This window comes from Neophocaena asiaeorientalis, unplaced genomic scaffold (assembly GCF_003031525.2).
Source record: "Neophocaena asiaeorientalis asiaeorientalis breed wild unplaced genomic scaffold, Neophocaena_asiaeorientalis_V1.1 scaffold177, whole genome shotgun sequence".
NCBI lineage: Eukaryota > Metazoa > Chordata > Mammalia > Artiodactyla > Phocoenidae > Neophocaena > Neophocaena asiaeorientalis.
The window spans coordinates 16,680,247-16,697,662 of record NW_020172779.1 but is presented as its reverse complement, the minus strand read 5'-3'; the positions used below and the strand labels follow the sequence as shown (position 1 = coordinate 16,697,662).

The 17,416-nt window shown below is 39.7% G+C and overlaps 1 long non-coding RNA gene across 2 annotated transcripts in view; it reads left to right on the top strand.

The window, feature by feature from the left end:
* The first annotated feature begins 22 nt into the window (after positions 1-22).
* Positions 23-17,416, top strand: part of LOC112397116 (uncharacterized) — a 78,179-nt gene continuing 60,785 nt past the window's right edge. For both annotated transcript variants that reach the window (XR_003002732.1, XR_003002730.1), the window contains exon 1: positions 23-134. This is a non-coding gene — a long non-coding RNA (uncharacterized LOC112397116). The remainder of the gene's footprint in view (positions 135-17,416) is intronic.

Here is a 17,416-nt window from a genome sequence, read left to right as displayed (position 1 = left end):
GGAGCGAGAGCCGGAGCGGGAGCGGGATTGGGAGCGGGAGCGGGAGGGACGGTGGGGGCCGCGGCGGGCGGCCCGGCGGCCTCCTCGTGCGACCCCGGAGCCCCTCGCCCGGCCCCTCGGCTGGAGCCCGCCAGGTGAGTGCGGTGGGGGGAGAGGGTGTCAGGAGCGGACAGGGCACCCGGCGAGCTCAGCCCCCCTGTCTGACCCCTTCCGGGGGCGCTGACAGGCGCGCGGGACCCGGCCTCTGGGGGGCGTCGCGGGGTCAGCCTGTCTGGGGGCCCCTTTTGGCGCCCCCTGACCCTCGGGGTCGGCCCCCGGATTGATGAGGGCTCGGGACTCAGGGGAGTGCAGCCTCCGGGCAGGAGTTGGCTGGGCGACCCGGCCGTGGGACAGGCGACGGGAGGCAGGTGGGCCCCTGTCTGGGGCTTGGTAAAGTGCGGGGAGGGGGCGAGGGGCCCGGCCAGGTGCGCGCGGGGGGCCCGCTGGAAGCGCTCAGGAAATGTTTGCTGGGAGTTGGGAGAAACTCTGCCCTGGGGACCGAGGCGCCTTGCTTTTGCCCGGGCCAGCGAAAGTGGCGGATTTTACAGCAAAACTCGGGGGGAAGCCTTGCTGGACCGGACGAAAGCGAGAGGGACCCGGAGGACCCGCCTGGATGGGGACCAGAGACGAACAGATCTGCCTGTGGGTAGCACTAGGGCATGATGTGTGGACGTTGCCATGCCAATGTTTGATGTTTGTTGCTTATGGTTATTTTAGGACTAAATGATATTTTTTTAAAAAAAGTTATTACTAGGGAGAGAGGGAACTGCTTGAATGGTCATGAGTTCTTCCCTGTGTGTTCAGGAAATGGGTTAATCTTTCACATCACCACCACCACCCCCAACTGAATCTATGCCCAGTGGACTTTAAAAATAATAAATACAAAACTCTAAAGCCCCGAAACGAGGTAATGTTTTTCTGATGAGTTTCAGGTGTCAGGCCCCTGGTCGTGTGAGAGATAAATAGAAGCAGGACAGCGAAGTACTTGATATGCTCAAGCAGTCGTCTTTTTGTCATAAGCTTTGGAGCCCATCAAAGTGGAGTTTAGTTGTAACTGCCAGGGTTAAGTAATCACATTGACCCAGTGCCGCCCACCAATCAGGAGCTTCCCTGAAAGTAACTTGGAAGACTGCTGTCAGCCCAGTTCTCTGCTGACTGTGAATACCCAGTGCTTCTGCTGACTTCTTTCCCCTCTTTAGTTTTCTACTATTATAATGCATGCAACCTGTTTACCAAACGTTGGAATGAATTATCCATAGGTGAATTGCTCTCCGCTAAGTCACTTTTAAATTTTCAGGTGCTACCTCTGACGTATGTTTGTTTCATATTTGAAAGTTGTTTGGAAATTTGAAATGTAGTAATTTCACATGATAAGGATTTTTTGCGTATAAGTCCAGCTTAAACAGATTATACCAAGTGGGTAATGTGTTTTAGAGTTTAAGTCTCATCCAAGAAAACTTCTGGTTTGTGAAAGGTTGGGGATTGTGACAGCTGAGGAAATGTCCGAAGGAATCTTTGGTAAAGAATGAGGGAACACCGGGACACCTGGTGAATTTCACATTAACTGGCAGGCTCAGCATATACAAATTTACTTCTTACCTGAGCATTTCTGATATGCGGGTGCTTCTTCGGTTGTTTATGGACCTTTGGTTATTCGTCTTTTTTCAAGAAGTTCTGTCAGCAGAGACTCTCACTTTGAAATTGAGTCGTTGTAGCATGTAGCCAGGGTACCAAAGGTTTTCAGTACCAGATGTAAGGGAGGATTTTTCAGTTTGGTATCTTGTTAATTCTTTCTGTGCAGCAATTTTTGTACCTGGTTCTGTGCTGTGATGCCCCTTTTAACGTCTGGCTCCTGTGGCTGTTGCTGACATATGTCTATATACAATTCTGTAATGGGGTTCTTGGATGTTAACCACTTAGAACATCATTTCCTTTCCTGTACTATATAAATACATTTTTATTTTTATTTCTCGTCCTTCTCTCTTTTTAAAGGGAACTGTAGAACTGGGCAAATCAGCACTTACTCAACATACCCCCCTCCTGTATGTCTCGTTGACCTTGGTGCCATTGTGGAGGTCATGTGTTCATGGAGATAAACAGTTCGTGAACAGTTTCCTCCAGGTGACAGAGGCACGTGGGAAAGTGATTTAAGAAGTGCATAACTTGATTTTTTAAAAAATCATTTTAATTCGGCATTTGTTGTGATCATTGCCAAAAATAATTCGTTGACCTATCTTTGGGAGTACATACATTTCTATTTTACATTAAAAAATCACTTATTTTCTTTTTTCGACTTTCCTGGTGTTGTATATTCTACTACAGATGAACAGCTGGTTTTTTGGGTGACATTTTTAAAACTTGGGAAAGAGAGAGAAGGGCAGTAATGCTGGGATGTATTTAGCCCAAGAAAGCAGTTATGCTCCACTTCAAGAACTTTGATATTTACAAGTACAAGATTACAAAACAAGTAGTGGTTAGTTATGTTATATGAGACTTCTAAAATTTTACAAAAAGGATTCACTAAAAGGTGCCTTCAAATAATTAATCCCTTTAATGTGGTACTTATCAAATGTAGTTTGATTTATGAAAAGTCAGTTGTCGTACAACAATTTAAGAACAGATTTTGGGGATGTCCCCGCCCATGCAGTGGTTGCATCCCTGGTCGGTGAGCTAAGACCCCTCATGCTGTGCAGTATAGCAAAAAACAAAGAACAAAGAACATTTTTTGCATAATGTTAAGATTCATCAGTGTGTTCCTTGAATTATCCGTTTCCCCAAAGTGTTTGGGGGCAAAGTTAATATTTATGGGCTTGCTAAATTCAAAGTTGTGCCACTTATATGCTACCTATTAAGGTTTTAACTGAATGGGAAAATTGCCATGTGATCTAGAGTTGTACCATTTAGAGTACATCGAAACCAAATTAGAATGCCAAAATTTTATGGTCAGGTTTGTCTGGAATCCTATCCAAGGTAGTTTAATTAGTAAGGTATCAAAAGCAGCTTGTTGTAAGACGCTCTCACTAGGACGGTGGTGCTGCAACATAGGCCAACAAGTGGTAATACCCAGACTTCAGCAAAGTCAAAATAAATAGATTTGGTCTACAGTCCACATGCAGTGAAAACCATCACCTTGAATTTTTCTCTAGGTGCAAATTATTCTTCAGAATTAAAGGCTTGATTTTCCTAAGCTGTAATTGTGTTTGGGTCACTTGTGAAAAATCTATTTTGATAAAAGAAAAGCTGCATACTCTAACTTTCAAGGGAGCTTTTTTCTCTCTTTGTTAGTGCAGTTGGGTTTATTTGAAATTGCAGGAGATATTGAATGAAGTACTTGGGGAGTTTTCATTCTGAAATCATTTTACTTTGATGACTTTGAAAAAAGGAATGTGAGTTAATATGAGTAGAACTTGCTTATGAGTTAGCTCAAACTTTATGGTGGGATAAGGGGGAAAGGGAGGAACTGGACACAAACTTAATTAAGGATAATCAATCAAATTTACTTTGCTTTATGCTATTCATGCCTGGCTGTGTAAGAGTGACACCCTTCCTCCCTAGTTTTAGAGAAGTCTTATTCCTAGAGAAGGGATTTAAGGGCTAAGAGCTAAGCATGTGAGTATATGTGTTCAGAGTATCTTCTGAGCACTTTAATAGCTTTTTGTTTTGTTCTTGTGCATAAGACAGAAAGCAAGAAGTTATTTTCATGTTGAATATGGGTTAAGAGCACAACTTTCGGATAACAGGCACAGTTTTATTGCTCTTAACATAATTGAACATTATAAAAGTTAAAGGAACAGCTAGAATGATGCCATTGATTTTTTTTAGTATAGGCTGTTAGTTCCTCTATTGAACAAATGAGTAAAAATGAAGACTGCGGCTTCCCTGGTGGTGCAGTGGTTGAGAATCTGCCTGCCAATGCAGGGGACATGGGTTCGAGCCCTGGTCTGGGAAGATCCCACATGCCGCGGAGCAACTAGGCCCGTGAGCCACAACTACTGAGCCTGAGCATCTGGAGCTTGTGCTCCGCAACAGGAGAGGCCGCGATAGTGAGAGGCCCGCGCACCGCGATGAAGAGTGGCCCCCGCTCGCCGCAACTAGAGAGAGCCCTCACACAGAAACGAAGACCCAACACAGCCAAAAATAAATAAATAAATAAATATTTAAAAAAAAACAAAAAACAGTTATTCCTTTAAAAAAAATGAAGATTGAAGTTGTGATGTTAAAAGAAATGTTTTCAAATTTTTTTTCGTTTTTTGTTTTTTTTAATTTCAAAGAACTGTCTCAAAGAATTGCTAATTTAGAGCATAGGTAAAAATTTCATTACTTGGATTTATCATTATTGATGGAATGTAATTTAAAATTTTTTTAAATACATGCAAAAAAATAAGTAGACTACTGCATTTTAAAATATTTGTGCCAAGATCTATGAGAATAGAAATAATGATTAGAAATTTTAATTGGAACTTAAGGCTGATTTATGTTCTTTATTATTTAACCCAGTGTCACTTTCAAATGTCATTTACTTTTTCTTTTCTATAAAATGCAATCAGTAGTGCAACATACTTTATGTAAAATTGAATTTTTAAATAATATTTGGTAGACTTCTTAAGCATAAAACATTACCTAATACTAATAAGTATGTTTAAGTCCACTATATAGGATTTTTTAAAGTTTTTAGACTTTGTAACCTGCAGAAATTTGGGCAAAAATTTTAGAAATAAGAAAGGCTGAGCTCAGAATTTTAGTCATAGATGATCCTGTAAATTGCATTTTCCTCATTGGCCTTAAAGGGTTTTCTTTCACTGTTACGTATTTATATTTTGCAGACTCCAGTCACACTGGTTTTTAATGTCATATCATCTTATCTACAGCATCAAAGTTCTTTTTTAAAACTGTCCTCTTTATTTTCTCCCAGCTGCTCCATCTGGGAGATTGTTTGAATCTCAGTTATTGAGGGTGGTTTAATCAGAAGTTATTCTTAATAGAAAGGTTATTGCAGTTTTCACAAACTAGGGAAAAATATAGATTTATCTTAAGATAATTTATGAACTTCTTTGTATTAAGGCAATGGCAATTTAACATTGTATATAATTTAATATTTCTAACTATTATTAGTATTTGTTCTAAGTTAACTTTACTTGAGGTATTGTTAAAATCAACATACTGGTTGTACAGTCTATTTAAAAAATATCTATTTGCGGAATATTTTTCAAAAAAACTTGCCCTTAAGTGGAAAAGACATGGAAATTTTACTCTGAAACCTTCTACTTGAATATATATCAGTAGTTAAATGTGTATAGTTAAATGTTTGATATTGGGTATTGTTTTGATGGTTACATATGAGGACTCTTTGTACGTTTTTGTAGGATTACTTTCAAGTATATTTTTATTTATAAAAAGCTTTTGTTTATAAGTCAGTTTGTTCTTAATGATTATTTGAGAATCCTCAGACTTTTATATTTGAAAGAAATATAAATGAGTAACTTATTAAGCTGCTTCCCTAAACTGCATGTGATAAAATTTATTTTACTATAATGAAGAGAGTTATCTTCATCCCAAACAAATTTATAGCAGAATAGTTGGCTATTTCTGCAAATTTAGGGAGTGTAGAGTGTGCCCCGAAATGATGCATTGAATACTAAGTTTTGGGCTGAGTTTGCTATATCATACGGAGAAGGTATTTTCCTTATAGTAATATTTACATTGTTTCTGTTTAAGGACCATTTCTTAAACGTGTCTGTAAGTGAATATATTGTACATGTTGGTCGAATGATATATTGAAGAATTTAATTTGTATCCTGTGCCTGTTTCCCCTCTTCCTCCTTTTTATAATTGTCACTGGTTGGCTTTGAACCACATGCTATGAGAGAACTTTTAACGCACGATAAGAGTGGCCCAGGGTGGTTGTTGGTATCTTATGTGGTAGAGAAAAGTGAGATTGTTCTTTAACTTTCTTTTAATATGTGTTAAACATTGTTTTGAACACTTGTTTTTTTTTTTTTTTTTGAACACTTGTTTTTAATCCGTCTATTTTTAAGCGGATGATACTTTAAAAATTCTTGAGACTGTGTAAGTGGTTATGTTCCGCACAGTGGGAAAGGAGAATGGTAGAGGGAAGGATTATAGGGATTTGATTAAGTTGTATGAAGTGAATATAATCGTTTTGATATAAAACATGTTAAATTAGTCATTATATACCTTTTCCATAGAATGGTAATCTTGCTTTTTTTACTAGCACATCTCACTGTGAAGAATCAAGACTAGTGAATTGCAGGAGAGTCATATGCATATCTTTAATCAGTTTTACATGTTATTGCTGGGGACATATTAGATGGCTATGAGGAAGATAAGCAGTTTCACACTGAAGGTCATTTTCAGAGATCTTATTTAGAGCTCCAAATTCTGTAAGGTGGCAGAACAGATTCTCAAGGGATAGATGGGGAAGATCTTCAGGTACAAAGTCATTGTTAAGAAAACAAGTATACCAATCTTTAAAAAAATTACTTAATACCAATTACAATCATATATCCTATATTTTCCAGCACTGTACCAGTTTTGAATATTCTGTGGCCATAAATACACTAGTATTTGTCCACCCATAAATGCTAACTTTTAGGTTAGAAAATGTAGTCCCTTAAATTATAGCTTAACTCATAAGTGAAAAAGCTGATTATCTTCCTTTTTCTATATTATAACTTTTGTCATTGATTTTGAAGGCCTAGTACTATTTGCTTAGTTCTATGTATTCCTAGTTCTACGATTGAAGAGAAACTATGAGAATGAATCCTGGCACCTGAGAAGTTAGAATCACATTGGGAGAGGCATAAAGTAAATAAAACGCAACTGTGTGGCTATATTAATTCTTCCTTTGAAAAGCAGTGGTTTTGAAACTGTTCTGTGAAGGGTTCATTCCAAGCATATTCATTCCAATTTCTACCAGTGCAGTTTTACGTTGATCAATTTTTTTTTTTTTGCGTTACGCGGGCCTCTCACTGTTGTGGCCTCTCCCGTTGCGGAGCACAGGCTCCGGACACGCAGGCTCAGCGGCCGTGGCTCACGGGCCCAGCCGCTCCGCGGCATGTGGGATCTTCTCGGACCTGGCCACGAACCCGCGTCCCCTGCATCGGCAGGCAGACTCTCAACCACTGCGCCACCAGGGAAGCCCTACGTTGATCAATTTGAAGTGTGGATGTTTGCATAAGATTTCATGAAATCAGGGTACTGTTGTTTAAATAGTGTGTTAACCACTATTGTTAGCATATTTGATCTTATCAGTGTCCCGCTTAAATCCTTGAGATGCTTGAGTCTTTTTATATTATGACTTACAAGACTTCTTTATCTAGCTCCAGCTTCATCCTTCATCTCTTAACACTTTTCCCTTGCTTTCCTTCTAAACTTTGCATTGTAGTCCTACTTAAACAGCTTGACATTCCCCACGAGGAAAATGTTCTTTTACATTTCCATGCCTTTGCACATGGAACTGCCCTCATCCTTGTCATGCTGGGGGAGCTCTGTTCCCTTGGAACCTTGGTCATCACTCCATAAAAGCACTTGCTTCATTGTTTTGTAACTGTGGCCTCCCTTGAGAGCAGAAACCATCTCATTTATCTTTGTATCCATACTACTTGGTGTTCATTAAGTATTCAAATGTCTGTTGAATAATTGTATTCAGTACTTGAGAAGTAGAAGAATTAATGCACACTCATATGAATAAAACATCACAGATCTAGTCTATGCAAAGTACTTTTAGTGACATATTGTCGGGCACAATGCTAAGTGTATAAGAGGTACCCAGTTGCACTTATCAGGAAGTATAATAAAGCCAAAAGATAGATTATATGGAAAATTAGATTAGGTTAGGTACTAGTGGTTTAAATGAAGTAATGTATTGGATTCGGTCATCTAATCCTAAAAGTTGGTTGTGGAAGCATTTTAATAATAATTCTATGCAGTCTTGAAAAAATTTCTTTATATGTGATTAATGTTAATAGACTCAAAAAGACCTTCAAATGTCAAAGTATACCATAGTGATACCTACCCATAAAGGTTAAAGAATGAGCCCTGGAGCTGTCCTGCCTGAATTCCAGTCCCTTTCCTGCCTGTCAATAGCTGTGTGATTTGTGCAAGTTATCTGACTAGTCTGTGCCTCCTTTTTCTTTTTTTATTTATTTCTTTCTTTTTTTGAATTTTATCTTGTTTATTTTTTATACAGAAAATTCTTACTAGTTATCTGTTTTATACACATCAGTGTATACATGTCAATCCCAATCTCCCAGTTCATCACACCCCCACCCCCACCCCCACCCCTCACTTTCCCCACTTGGTGTCCATATGTTTGTTCTCTACGTCTGTGTCTCTATTTCTGCCCTGCAAACCAGTTCACCTGTACCATTTTTCTAGGTTCCACATATATGCGTTAATATTCTATATTTGTTTTTCTCTTTCTGACTTACTTCACTCAGTATGACAGTCTCTAGGTCCATCCACATCTCTACAAATGACCCAATTTTGTTCCTTTTTATGGCTGAGTAATATTCCATTATATGTATGTACCACATCTTCTTATGCCTCCTTTTTCCAATCCATAAAATAAGGATACTACCTTATATGGCTGTGATGAAGGGTAAACATAAGTTAATGTATGTTGAGCACTTAGAAGAATGCCCAACACACAGAAAACATTCAATACATATTAGCTATAATTAATTTCCAGTGGCTTCCTATATAAACAGTATTTTAGTTGTACATCATTTCCATCATTTAAAAATAATTGCTTTAATACGTAAGTATCTAATTTAAAAGAAAATTAACACTTTTAGTTAGTTACTGTATCTTTTAACTGGTAACTGGTTTATCTCCTTACTCACTCATTCTGCCATCTCCCAGTGGAATGTAGATGTTTCTGTCCTTTGGATTGACATGGGAGATGCAAAACTGTGTTCTCCTGATTTCTGCAGCAGAGCATTGTGTCCCCATGACCTGTGCAATTCTCGATAGTGCCACAAAAGAGGAAGGAGAGAAGTAACAAGAACAGGAATCCAGTGACAAGTTCCTAAACAAGCCTTAACCTATACCAAGTAAGTCCTAAACTTTCATATTTCTTGGTAGAGGATAGGTGTTGAACTTTTCTCCTTTACATTTTCCTTTACGTTTTTGGCTTGGAAGAATAGATTTTTTAAAATCTGAATTTACATACATTCTGGAAAGGCACATACAGATTTACTTTAATAAGTCAATGAACCCGGTTTTTGAACTCAATTTTTACACACGTACCTGTAGGAAGGGAAGTAAGTGGGGCATTAGCATCTTGTGTCAGTACTCTGAAAATCCTGTGTACGGCGAAATCGCGTTCAGTGTGCACTTTTAGGATGCAAAGAGGACTTTAAAGGAGAAAGAAATTTGTATTCCAAGATACTTTGTAAAGAGTGGTTATTCACTTCTTAGTATAACAAGAACATAATATCCAGTTTGTCCTTACAGACTACTATTACTTTCTCTCTCTTGTGTAACAATTAAAATATAATGAAAAGTTCATTAGGTTATTTTTTTAAATATTTCATTAAAGATAGGAATTTAACAAACAATTTTGAGTGTTTACTATGCTGTGAGTGATGTGAAGCTGAGGGGCCAGGATACAAAGATAAGTCGGACATTTATCTTTACTACTTAGGACCGATTAGAGAGACCAGAGTATGCAGAGAATACTTGGGAATTGAAAGCTGGGAATGAGACTGGAAAAGTGCTGGATGTTGAATAGATTAAGGAAACAAAATAAGATATTAATGAGGGACCATTTTTAAATGACAGTGGTGTTCTGTGTAATAGTCTGCCGTGAGAAGTTTGAATGATTATACAAGGTGATCGATAACGCTAGTACTGTCTTGCAACAAGAGCACTAGTTCAATGTTAGCAAATTTTTGCTTAAGTGCCATTGTAGGAACTTCTAAAAAATCTTTTGCACCTCCGTGAAAATGATAGGAGTTATGTCATGCAAGGAAAACCAACTTCCAGAATAAATACAATTTTGACTAAGCCTATTTCCTCTGTACAGACCTAGACACTGTGTCTATGTTTAATGTTATCTAGGCTTGAAATTTCATTTCCTTTCAACAGCATGCCTTTCTGTGTTTGTCAGGCCAAACAACTTCTTGTGTTACTACTTAACCTCAGTTCTTGTTCTTTGTTGCGGTTATTAGTAGTATTAATAGTATTATTATTTAATCAGAAAAGAGAAAGACTGTTTGGACGTTTTCAAATGCCTCGAAAATATTCGGTTCCATAGAGGAGTGAGTAAGGTTTGTACGACTCCCACCCGATTCAGTTTCCTCAGTAGCATCTGTAACCGTGTTATCATCTACCCTTCCTTGTTTTAGGTTTCTAAGTGTCAGAAATAACTTCTCATTGAGCTTGATCTGTTTCCTCTCTTAACTTTCACTTACTGGTCCTTGGCAGTCTAGCGCAATATATTTGAAACTTATTCTTCTTATACCCAGTTAACTCTTAAGGTGTTTGAAAATGACTGTTAAATCCTACTTGAGTCTTCTTTTTGCCACGCTAAGGGAAAAAAAGCCCTAATTCTTGAACCATACACACATGACATGGTTTACAGACCTTTTTCATGCACATTGCTAAACTCATGACGAAGTCTGTTTGTCAGTATACCTCTTAAAATACGGTGGCCAGAACTGACTGGCTGCTTCAGATGTGAGCTGCCCATTGCTGAATACAATGAAGCTATTATCTGGATACACTCCTTCTATTAATGCAGCCTGAAATTTGCATTACATTTTTTGGCAGCAACATTACCCTTTGATCATATTTAGCTTATGGTCAACTAAAACGTTGTCTCTTTTTCATGTGAACTGCTTTAAGTCTAATTTTTCTCATTCTTTACTTGCCAGTTGATGCTTTGAAAATAAATGCAGGATATTATGTAGTGCGTTACTTTACTATAGAAGTTTAAATGAGTTTATTTTTTATCAAATTTCATCCCATTTGACTATCTGGAGAAGTAACATCTGTGTAAAAGAGCACAGTTTTCGTGGTGCTTTTTCTCATGTATTTTTATTTAATCTTTACAACAACCATCCCAGAATCAGAAGAGAAAAATGGCTTTCCGCTAAGTCAGGAATTGGCAGACATAGTACTTGGTCGCAGGTTTTTTTGATTCCAGATCCCATGCTCATCTTGTCCCTGTTCACTTAGTAAGGATTTAGCGTGTCCTCTGCCATGTGGCGGGCACCGTGCGGCGCTGATGCGTCAGTGAGCGAGACAGATTACAGTCTCTGCCCAGTGGTATGTATGGCCTGGCGTATAAATAATTACTGCCAGTTACTGAGCACCTTCTATTACGAGGGCACTGCGGTAGACTGTGTGATTGTTCACAGTGTTTGTTGCCTTCTACCAGGGTCTTTCCGACTCTGCTGACATCAGGTTTGGACACTTGGCTTTCCTAGACTGATAAAATGTTGGAGGAAGTGACGTGTCCCATGTTTGAGCAGATGTTTTAAATTCCATCTTGTGGTGCTGCCGGTAGCTCTTTTCCTTCTGTCATGGAACCAGCCTGCCTTAGCTGGGGCTGGTCCCAGAACGATGGAGCCTTCCGATTGGGTTCCAGAATGATGGAGCAGAGCTGAAGCCAATCCACGATTGACATTTAACGTAAGTGAGAAATAAACCCTTGTGTTGTAGGCACCATGACTTTGGAGCTATTTGTTAGCATAGCGTAATATAGCCCAAGCAGACCGTGATACTGACATTATTCAAGGTGCTACATGAAGATAAATATATGAAGATAAATAAGACTTAGGCCTTGATCTCAAGGAGTGTGCCGTCTTGGTGGGTGCATTAAATTTCCATCAGTTATTGTATTTGAGGAAGAGGAGAGTATGTGTATGAAAAGGTCTTCGAGTTGAGGATCTTTCCTGACTCCACTTCACCCCTAGGCTGAATTTAGTCGATATGTTTTAAATCATGGGTCTAAGGTCCAGCTACTCACTGTCAGAACTTCTCATCCAAAATTTGATAAGCATGTTTTCTGTGTCCTCATTCAAATCATCTTTTTAAAATCGAATGTTTAAGAGGATGGGCTTCTGCCGAATAGTTGTTAGAAGCTTCCTTCATAAATCTTACTAATTAGCATTCACTAGGTAACCAAGAATCTGCCTAGCTGAACTATTTCTCCAACATACCCAGAAAAATATCATGAGATCCTAGGTGCTATTTGAATTTTATTTGTTAGCATTCAGATTTTCCATTGCCACAGCTGTGTGCACCTCGCTTTGCATGGGTTTTTAGAGAGGAAGCCCAGGATGGGATTCTGTGAGGAATTTCCTTGCCCTGAGAAGCTAAGGACTGCATGGCCAGGGTCCTGGGAGCTCTTGAAACCTTTGAAATAATTACACGCAAAATTTTCTGTAAATATACATTGTTCTGAGCTATAGCTTTCATCAAATAATCAAAGAGAATTATGACTCCCATGGAAGGTTGCAAACCGTGTTGTGGAGTGACCATACAAGTCGAACGAGGATCAGGAGAGCGCTAATGTTTAAGGGACAGGTGGAACCGGAACCCAGAAAGAAGTCCCAGAAGGGTGAATTAGAAAGGGTTGAGGGCCAGGAGCAAATAAATGTTGTAGAAGTTCCTTATTAATCACATTTTTAAAATTCTGTTCTAGAATTTTTTTTTTTTTTAAGGAGATGTTGGGGGTAGGAGTTTATTAATTAATTTATTTACTTTTGGCTGTGTTGGGTCTCCTTTTCTGTGCGAGGGCTTTCTCTAGTTGCAGCGAGCGGGGGCCACTCTTCGTCGCGGTGCGCAGGCCTCTCACTATCGCGGCCTCTCTTGTTCCGGAGCACAGGTTCCAAACGCGCAGGCTCAGTAGTTGCGGCGCACGGCCCCAATTGCTCCGCGGCATGTGGGATCCTCCCAGACCAGGGCTCGAACCTGTGTCCCCTGCATTAGCAGGCAGATTCTCAACCACTGTGCCACTAGGGAAGCCCCTGTTCTAGAATTTTGCATGGATTCTACATCCATTCTCATGGCACTTCTTTATGATTCCTTGGAAATTACCCAATTTTCAGATATATTTTAGGATGTGATTTTTCTTAATCTGTAAATATGAATTTAAAGCAATTCCTTCTTCTGTTCCTGTCTCCTTCCTGTCTTGGGCTTCAATTTTTTTTTTCTTTCTTTTTTCTTTTTTTCCCTTAATCCTTACTTACCCTTCTAGATTAAAGATCAGTCTTCTTATTTAAAAAGGCTGACTCAAGATAGGAGAGAAATAGTTCTTTAGGTTATCTGTTGACAGTTGATCCCAAGTAAGGAGATGGCCTTTGTTATTCTTTTTGTTGAGAAGGCTTTTTATTTAGTTAGTTAGTTTTTGGCCACCCCTCGGGGCTTGTGGGATCTTAGTTCCCTGACCAAGGACCAAACCCAGGCCCTTGGCAGTGAAAGCACTGAGTCCTAACTACTGGACAGCCAGGGATTTTGCCGAGAAGGCATTTTTAATCCTTAAAATTTTTTCCTTGGGCTTCCCTGGTGGCACAGTGGTTGAGAGTCTGCCTCCTAATGCAGGGGACACAGGTTCGAGCCCTCGTCTGGGAGGATCCCACATGCCGCGGAGCAGCTAGGCCCGTGCACCACAACTACTGAGCCTGTGTGTCTGGAGCCTGTGCTCCGCAACGAGAGGCCACGATAGTGAGAGGCCTGCGCACCGTGATGAAGAGTGGCCCCCGCTTGCCACAACTAGAAGAAAGCCCTCGCACAGAAACGAAGACCCAACACAGCCAAAAATAAATAAATGAAACAGATGAAAATTTTCCTTAACACTTCTGACAGATATCTTTTTTGAAGCAGCTATATTAAGATACAATTGTTATACAGTAAACTGTGCCTATCAAAAGTGTATAATTTGATAAGCTTTGACATATGTGTATACCCATAAAACCATCACTGTAGTCAAGATACTGAGCATATCTGTCACCCCCCAAATTTTTCTAGTCCCTCTTGGTAACCTCCCCCCTTTATTACCTAGGCAAGTACTATTTACTTTCTTTTACTTTACTTTCGTCAGCACGTCCTGGAATACAGTACGCACTCAGAAGAGTTTAGCTTCTTTCACTCAGCATGATTACTTTGAGATTTATCCATTTTGTAGCATTTGTTAATAGTTTATTCCTTTTTATTGCCAAGTAGTATTCCATTGCATGGATATACTGTAGCTTGTGTATCCATTCACCTCTTGATAGGGGTTGTTTCTAGTTTTTGGCCTTTACAAATAAAGCTGCTGTGAACGTCCATGTACACGTCTTTTATGTGGACATAGCACCCTTGTTTCTCTTGGGTAAATACCCAGGAGTGGAGTGGCTGAATCATAAGGTAAGGGTGTCAGGGTAGGGGGCGGGGAGAAGGAGGGGCTGAGAGAGAAAGAGAGATTTATTTTAAGAAATTGGCTCACAGGACTACAGGGGCTGGCAAGTCCAAAAATCCGCGGCATGGGCCAGCAGGCTGTGTCCGGCAAGGGAGTTGCTGTTGCAGTCCTGAGTGCAGCATCTGTAGGATAGGCCAGGGGGCTGGGAACCCAGGCAGGATTTCTGTCCTGGTCTTGACCCAGCAGTGCTTCTTCCCCAGCAAACTTCTGTTTTTTGTTCTGAAGGCCTTCAACTGATTGGACGTGGCCTACCCACATTGTGGAAGGTGATCTCCTCTACATAACATCGGCTGATTGTAAATGTTAATCACATCGATGGAATACTTTCACAGCAACCTCTACACTAGTGTTCGTTTTGTTTTGTGTTGTTTTTTGGCCCCGGGCGGCATGTGGGATCTTAGTTCCCTGACCTGGGATCGAACCGTACCCCCTGCAGTGGAAGCATGGAGTCTTAACCACTGGACCGCCAGGGAAGTCCCTAGACTAGTGTTTAACCAAACAGCTGGGCACAAAGCCTAGCCAAGTTGACACACAAAATTTAACCACCATCCCTAAATACTTCATATTTTTAATGCTATTATAAATATGTATTTTTAAAGTTCAACTTCTGATTGTTGCTAGCTCACTAGTTTGTTGTTTTTTAACTGTGGCCGCCTTTTCACAGCCCAAACAGATGAATGGCAGTCTTTTCATTCTAGTGTAGGATTACCTTCCATCTTTTTAGACATAGCCTTTAAAAATAGGAATTATTTAGGTGCTTCATAATGTCATACTTCTCACTTCTCTTGTTTATTGGAATCATCTGACAGAAATGGCAATTTCATTTTAAGAATATGGTCTTACCTCATTTGAGTCATCTTTTTTTAATTTATTTTTTATCATAGCATTATAACAGTTCTTAAATATTTTAGAGATTAAAAATGTAGGTGGATTTAGAGTCTAGAACCTAGAAAATTTCAGAGCGGTAGGCATCACCTTTATGCCATTCTCTTTCTGATTAACTTTTTGAGCCTCAGTTCTTCGTCTGTAACGTGGAATAATAACGTCCATTTCATGGAGCCATCGTGAAGTTACGTGAGCTGCTTTGTGTAAAGAGCCTGGAATAGTGCTTTTAAACATAATAGCTCCCATTACTACTATTATTTTATTCAACAAATGTTTAACACTTACATTTGCATTTTTTAAATGAATTTTAGAAGAAGTTTGTCAAATTCTCCACAAAAGCCTGCAGACACTGTTCCATGCTCTAGAATTACAGGAGGAAAAGGGGTAAGCAAGGTTCCTGCTCATAAAGCTTCCAACCTGGCAGGTTATGACAGGAGAAGCAGACAGTAAACAAGTAAAGGAATAAGCAAAGTACATAATTTCAAGTCATGATAAGAACTGTGAGGAAGACCTAAGAGGGAGGTACGATAAAGTTGGGAGTGCCTTCACAGTGGGTAGGCAGGGATGGCCTCTCAGAGGAGGCGGTGTTAGAGCAGGATGTGAAGGAACCAGCCATGTGAGTATCTGCGTGAGCTTGTGTGGCAGGGAAGAGAAAGTGCAAAGCCTCTGAAGTGGGAAAGATTCGGCAAATTGGAGGAATTGAGAGGAGCCCTGAATGCTGGTGGAGAGGAGTAGGGAAGTCCGAGAGGGCCACAGGAAGGAGATTGCATTTTCCTCCAAGCAGAGAGGGAAGCCTTGGGAGGGTTTTAAGAAAGGAAGTGACCTGATCATAGGTGGCATTGTTGCCGTGGGCCTTTGGAAACATGAGCCCAACTCTGAGACATCAGCAAGCTGCACATTTCAGTGTGACTTGGATTTCCAGTTGCCCAAGAAACTTTAAACGACTTACTTTCCCTGATATAAAAATCCCAGCCAGACGCTAAGCCAACTATGCATTATCTAAAGCAAATACTATTTTATATCTTTTAAATTTTACTAAGACTTGTTATGCACTTGCATGTGTTTTCAAAAATAGTGTTTTGTGGATTTTTTTCCTTTTACAAGTTTATATGGCACTTGACTAGCATAGCAGTAAAGGCACAACTTTGGTTTCAGATATAAGCATAACTATTGACATGGAGGCATTCAGTAAATATTAACAAAACTTTATTACTAGAATATGATTCCATCATAGAATCATGGAACTAGTGAACTTAAGAATTCGTTGGTTTCAGTTCCTTCCTTTTATAGAAGAGGCAACTCAGATACAAAGAGGTTAAATGGTTCACATTACATAAACATAAAAAAGTAAAATAAGCCTGGTTTATATTATCCTCCCCAGGTGTAACATGAGAGATCCTTGAGGCAAAATATGGAACCAGGGAAAAGACGGGGACATCAGTTTTCTTTATATTTGCTGCCTTCTTCTCTGTTGCTCGTTTATTTTACACCTGTGCTATTTTACACTTATCCCTGGACTAAGGATATTGGAATGAATCAGACAGCCTTTCCCCTAGTGCGGAACGGACAAGTAAACAAACAGTTGCCAGGTTAAATGCCATGATAAAGGCAAGCTTAGCCTGTTGTGGGAGCTTAGCCTGTTGTGATGGTTGTGTCTGTTAAGTGGCTCTGAGTTCAGAATCTGTTTATCTGCAGTCTGGGATGTGCTTAGCCCTGCCTTTTAGTGTAGTATGCATTATATTGCCTTAGCTGTTTGGACTTTCTTGTGCTTTTTTGCCTCCCAGCCATAGCCCTGGGCTAAATGTAAGTGAATTCAAAGGTCAGACTATATCTGACCACTTCATATCTGACCAGTAAGACTTGTCTTGACAGCCCTGCTCTGCTCCTGCCTCTTGAGAGGCCTGAAGCCTCAGTATGGACCCACAGCTAGTGATACGCCACTGGTGACAGCTTGTCTTATTTTAAATAGAAACCCATTTAGAGACTAATTTAAGAATAGTTGAACTTGATATAGTCCTCCTCTCAAATGATGCAGATTTTATTCTTAATTTTTGAAAAGATCTT